Source organism: Crocuta crocuta, unplaced genomic scaffold (genome assembly GCF_008692635.1).
Source record: "Crocuta crocuta isolate KB4526 unplaced genomic scaffold, BGI_CrCroc_1.0 scaffold352, whole genome shotgun sequence".
Classification (NCBI taxonomy): Eukaryota; Metazoa; Chordata; class Mammalia; order Carnivora; family Hyaenidae; genus Crocuta; species Crocuta crocuta.
Window position 1 is genome coordinate 2,040,176 of NW_027532169.1, and position 6,060 is coordinate 2,046,235.

The 6,060-nt window shown below is 56.5% G+C and overlaps 1 long non-coding RNA gene across 1 annotated transcript; it reads right to left on the reverse strand.

The window, feature by feature from the left end:
- Positions 1–571: 571 nt before the first annotated feature.
- Positions 572–5,697, reverse strand: LOC144242045 (uncharacterized). Its single transcript, XR_013338282.1, has 5 exons — positions 5,608–5,697; positions 4,142–4,532; positions 3,325–3,447; positions 1,525–1,665; positions 572–1,403 (listed from the first exon to the last, which is right to left on the reverse strand). It is a non-coding gene; the product is annotated as an uncharacterized LOC144242045 (long non-coding RNA).
- Between the last annotated feature and the right edge of the window lie 363 nt (positions 5,698–6,060).

Consider the following 6,060-nt stretch of genomic DNA (forward strand, 5'->3'; position numbering starts at 1 on the left):
GGAGGGGCCCTTTGCCCGTTGGTAAACAGGTCCAGCTGACAGAAGTAAAGGCTGAAGAGCCTCACTGGGCCTCTAACCAGACGACTCCACCCTGCAGGTGTGTGGAGAGAAGAACTGGATCTCCAGCCAGGAGACCTGGGTTTGCATTCTGGGTCTACTGCTGCCCAATTCTGTGACCTTTCATGAGTCACATACCTATTCTGTTTCTTTAAAGAGAGAGGAGCCACCCCCAAAGGGTTCCGGCAAAGTGATGTAACGCACATGATCGCGGCCCGCCCGCCTCCCGCCCCTCCTGGGTGCTCAGCGGCCGACCTTGGGGTTCCTGGGCGCCAGGGATGTGAGGATGAGTCACACACCCTCAGGGGGGCTCTGGATCCGAGCGGAAGTAGACTGGAGATGGAGGGTGACCCAGTGTTGTGGCCGAGCATTAGACGCAGCTGTGGGACAGATGATACTGGTGGTGTGACGTCTGCCTTGGCCCTTTTCTTATGTGATAAAAACAAGAGAAATTCATCTTCGACACTTACTAATAACGCAGAATATTCTTTTTAAATTTGTTTTAAATGTTTGTTTATTTTTGAGACACAGAGTGCAAGTGGGTGAGGGGCAGAGAGTGAGAGCAAGAGCGAGTGAGAGAATTCAAAGCAGGCTCCAGACTCAGCTGTCAGCCCAGAACCCGACACGGGGCTTAAATCCATAAGTTGCAAGATCATGACCTGAGCCGAAGTCAGATCTCCAACTGACTGAGCCACCCAAGTGCCCCAATGCAGAATGTTCTTATTTCCGGTCTAGTAGTGTTCTGGACGTTGTCCAAAAAGGAAGTGGGTTAGGAAGCACAGGTAACTTGGGCCTACATTGGACCTTTTGGCGAATACCTTTCTCTGCTGCTGTGCCCTCCCCCATTGAAGAATAAGGAGTGTTCCATGAAAACACCAGAGGAGACCCATATCCTCTTTCGCATCGAAGAATTCATTTCGTGCCTGTGCAGGCACCCCGAGGGACAGATTGAAGCATGAAAACAGTGGTAAGGTTGACATTTTCGGATGCCACCAAAACCTATTTATTCCCCAGTGTCTGCTGCTCATAATGCTTTACGGTAAGAGTTAAATTCCCAGTCTCTGCATATAAACGGGCCGGGAGCAGACATACCGAATTAAATATTAACATCAGATGCACAACAGGGTGTGAAATGGTGGCACGGGGGGCTACAGGCTGTCTACCTGATGAGCGTTACTAATCACTAAAAGCTTCGCAGCCCTCTACCCAGGCAAGAGCCCAAACCTCCATCTGTTCAGAGTTTTGCAGGAGACTCCAGCGCAGGCCCGGGAAGAGGCTGGGGCAGCCTTCAAAACTTGCATTTCCTCATCCAAGTATTGCAACAATGTACCTCCTTCACAGCATCGCTGGCGATTAGATGAGATAATGTGAGGTACTACTAACAGACCAACATCTGTATCCTTCACCCACTGAGGCCTCAGCTTCTTTTCCTCGTGCCCTTTTTCATCAAGCTTACTTAACCCTTACCTTCGGCCCCCCTGGGCAAGTGACAGGTCCCGGAGTGAACTTTCAGCTGCTCCCTTTTGCGGCCCATTGTCCTGCTTCTGTGGAAACGGGTCTTTTATTTTGTAGGCAGGTTAGATTCTGTCTTGGGGAGTTTCCCTGGAGCTGTAAATAGGGAACCAGGAGCAAAAGTTTGACTTATTTATTTATTTTTAATGTTTCATTTATTTCTGAGAAGAGAGAGAGAGCGTGAGCAGGGGAGGGTCAGAGAGGGAGACACAGAATCTGAAGCAGGCTCCGGGCTCCGAGCTGGCTGTCAGCACAGAGCCTGACGCGGGGCTCAAACCCACGAACTGTGAGAGCATGACCTGAGCCGAAGTCGGATGCTTAACTGGCTAAGCCACCCAGGCACCCCTCAGCTCTGTGCTGACAGCCAGCTCGGAGCCCGGAGCCTGCTTCAGATTCTGTGTCTCCCTCTCTGACCCTCCCCTGCTCACGCTGCCTCTCTCTCTCAGAAATAAGTAAAAACATTTTTAAAAAAATAAATAAAAACTTAAAAAAATATTTTAGGGGCGCCTGGGTGGCTTAGTCGGTTAAGCGTCCGACTTTCGCTTAGGTCATGATCTCGCGGTTCGTGGGTTCGAGCCCTGCGTCGGGCTCTGTGCTGACAGCCAGCTCGGAGCCCGGAGCCTGCTTCAGATTCTGTGTCTCCCTCTCTGACCCTCCCCTGCTCACGCTGTCTCTCTCTCTCTCTCTCCTAGAAATAAATAAAAATTAAAAAAAATATTTTAGAGAGCACGCAAGCAGAAGAGAGGGAGAGATGGGCTGAGAGAGAAGGAGAGAGAAAATCCCCAGCCGGCTCCGTGCTGGCAGCGCAGAGCCTGACATGAGACGCAATCCCATAATTCTGGGATCATGACCTGAGTCAAAATCAAGAGAAGGAAGCTCAACTGACCCAGGTGCCCCAGAAGTTTTGGCTTGTTTTTAACGGGAAGACTCCACTTCTTAGTGGCACCTCAAGCATTTGCCCTTCCTTGAGGACCCTGGCTGGCGGAGAGCAGAAAAGGGGCAGATGACCCCCGGGCAGACCGGGCTGATCTAGAGACCCAGCCTTGGGCTTTGCCCCACTGTGGGTTTACCAGACCGTCCTGCTGCACATGGAGGCCATATTTCTGGGGGCCCCTGGGACAGCCCTTTCTTCCAAAGACCCCTCCGGAGTGATGTGATGTGAGTCCAGAGTCTGCATCTCAAAAACCAAGTCACAGTACAAAATGGTTCGTTCTAGCCCCTCTCTGCCCTTTGATCCATTAAAAGTCACCTCCTCCCATGGGCCCTCGGGCTTATCTTTAATAGCCAGGACTTGGCTTGGATGAGCGCTAAGGCTTCTTCCACGGTGACATTCTCTAAGGTCAAGTCTCTGTGCCACATGCAGTTTCAGTTGTGTGGCTGAGCAGGCTCGCGCCCCTCCAGATCTCGAGTGGAGGGAATCCCTCTAGCCTATACCGCTTGGTACCAACCAGCCGCTTTGTTTGGGGTTTGTCTCTGAGGCATCAAGGCATTACTTCTGTGAATAGGAGGAATATGTCTTATTTAAGAAGACGGACAGGGGCACCTGGGTGGCCCAGTCGGTTGGGCGTCTGTCATGATCTCGCGGCCCGTGAGTTTGAGCCCCACGCCGGGCTCTGTGCTGACAGCTCGGGGCCCGGAGCCTGCTTCGGATTCTGCCTTGGTCTCTCTGCCCCTGCCCCGCTCATGCACTGTGTGTGCGTCTCCCTCTTTCAACTATAAACAAACATTTAAAGATTAAAAACAAAGAAGACAGACATTGTTGAGTTCTCTGCGTCCCGTGCTTCCCTTGAGTCTTTTCTTCCTTGAACCTGGGAAGAGTCTACTTTAGGAGCCAGCGAGCCTTCCGGGAGATTCTCCATGGGGCCCCTTTGGCATCCCCTGGGGAGAAAAGAGAAGTAGGCGGTGACAGGATCCTTGGCTTCCCAGTACTCCCCCCTCCCAGAACAGAAAAGGGGTGGGGGCATGGGAAATGAACTTGTTCGGAAAGTGCCTTCAAAGAGAGGCTGGGCTCTGCTCCCTTCTGAACACAAGGTGGCATCGCGTTGGTATGAGCCTTGCATGTGTTAGCGCCCAGAGAAAGACTATACCAGCCCCTCATCCCTCTCCCTCGTCCTCTCCCAGCTGTCCACCCCGGCCTGGCAGGCCAGCCAGACCAAGGAGGGTGCCATTGGGGGTGCGGGGGGGGGGGTCACCTTGTACAGATAAGAGGAACCGCCTCACTTTGCTAACAAGCATGCTGAGGCCCAGAGCGGCTGCTAAACCAACAGCATAGATCTGACGAGGACTCTGGGCTCCTAGTTCAGTGCTCTTTCTCCTAGGCCGCCTCTGGATTCTCAACAGCCCTGAGTTGTTCTTTCACTCACCAGGGGCAGGGGACACCCCTTTCTCAGCCTCCCCGCCGAGGCTGCCTATAGCCTAGGGACCCGAAGGGAAGGCAGGGTGGGCCCACTGCGGAGGTGAGCAGGGGTTCAGGGGTTCATACGGGTGAGAGGAACGCTGGCCCAAGGGATTCGAGATGGGGGGCGGGGGGTTGAAAGCATCCACACCACCGATGGTTGGTCTTTGGACTCACAGAGGAATTTCTGCTGCGGCCACCTCTGAATGAGGCTCAAGGAAATGTCACGGAGGCAGCTTCCGGGGCTGCTGCAATAGAAACTTCAGCCGGGGCCAGTAATAAACGCGAGTTACGTAAGCCGGCAGGTCACAGCTCTAAGCAAGCCCTTTATAGGCCATCAATCCACATTTATTTCCTGGATTCTATAACTGCTGCTGGAAGCGAGGGGCAGTGGGGCTGAGGATTAGAGGAAGGGGGCCGTGTGGCTGGCCTCCGTCTCCAAGCCCACACGGCTGCCGGGGTTGGCCCTTGGACTTCCAGACGAGGGGCCTTGCGCCAGAGAACTCGGACCCCCGTTCCAAACTGCTCCCAGGAGCCACCAGCTTGAGGTGGCCCGCGGTCTTCTATTCTGTCAAAGGACAAGGTTGGGCAAGATGAGTTCTAGGATCCCTTTCTGCCCCCATGATTCTAAACATCAGGAGCAAAAGGGTGGGGGTTGGGAGTACCTAGGACCACCCACAGCCACACCACCACCACCACCAAAGTTAGTCGCAAGAAGCTGTTGGATCCTCTCGGAGGTCAAGGTGGGGACAGTGAGACTTGAAGCTGTGAATGGGCGCGGACCCCAAGGAGGAGACAGGCCAGCCTGGGGGGGCTGGGAGCCAGGTCCCTTGCTGCAGCGCCTCCATGGCCTTCAGGCGCTCTAGAACGGAGTGCCCTCCATGCACGCGCACACACACAAGTGCACGCACGCGCGCGCACACACACACACACGGGCCTGGAAGAGGGGCGTCTCACGCCAGCATCTGGCCATCCTCAAGCCTGGGGAGTTCGATGCCTGAGAGAGGGTTCAGGGCTGCTCCAAGGCCCCTGCCACGTGGTTAGGAATGTCCCAAACCACAGCCAACAGCCCCCATGGGCGGCTTCTGCCCCTCACCCCACTGGGGTCGGGAAGACCGCGCCTAATCACCCACACGCCACTCGGAGCTCCGCGTGCTCGCCCAGCCTCCTGCCCCAAGCCGCAGGGCGCCCAGGACCCAGGCGGCTGAGGAAGGAAGGGCCTGGGAGGCCCGCTCGGTGGGGGCGGGAGGACCGCAGGAAGGCCTGTGGCCGCGGAGAAGGGCGGGAAAGCTGGATGCGCGCGCGAACGGCCAGATGGATGCGGCTTCTCGGGAGGAACCTTCGTTCAGCACCGACCAGGCCGCCCGGCCCTTCTCAGGGGCCAGAGCCCAGAACTTTCCTGATGGGATCACTCCTTGGGCAGGATGCCCCTGGCCAGCACGGGGCCCCCACAGAAGACTGTCGGAGGTGGGGTGGCCCCAGCCTCTGAGCACCCCTGGGAAGGCAGGAGCGTGGGGCGCTCGGGGGAGGCGGGCACAGAAGAAAAGGGAAAGGCTGGGTGTCACGCCATCAGCAAGGACTTGCCAACTCAAGACAAAGACGTTTCCCCAGAGAAGAGGCTTGTGGCAGGAGGCGGCTCCTACCTCGAGCGGGGTCCAGACCCTTTCCGGAGGCCCCTCCGTCGCGAGGCTCCGCCTCTCTGTTCCCGGGGTCTGGTCCCCGCCCTTCCTCAGCGCTGGCCCTCCCCCACCGAGGCCGCTTCCGCTTCCTGTTCGGGAACAGCTGCATGTCTGGGCTTGTCCGGGGTCAGCTGGGCTTCCAGACAGACCTCCCAGCCTGACACCTTTGCTGGGGTTTGGAAGGTGGTGGTGCCCTGCCTGCCCTCGATCCCCTCCCCCCACCCCTGCACCACATTGAACAGGTGCCTTAAGCTGAGACCCAAGGGCGTGGGGGGAGGGGTTCGTTTGAACCCCTTGGATCCCCCAGTCTCAACAAGGGGCCCTCAGAAAGGGGGCCGCAGGCGCCCACGCTGCCAGCTGGCCTGACCCTGCCACCCTCCGCCAACGCAGTCGCATAGGCTATTCTACCTGAGTCGG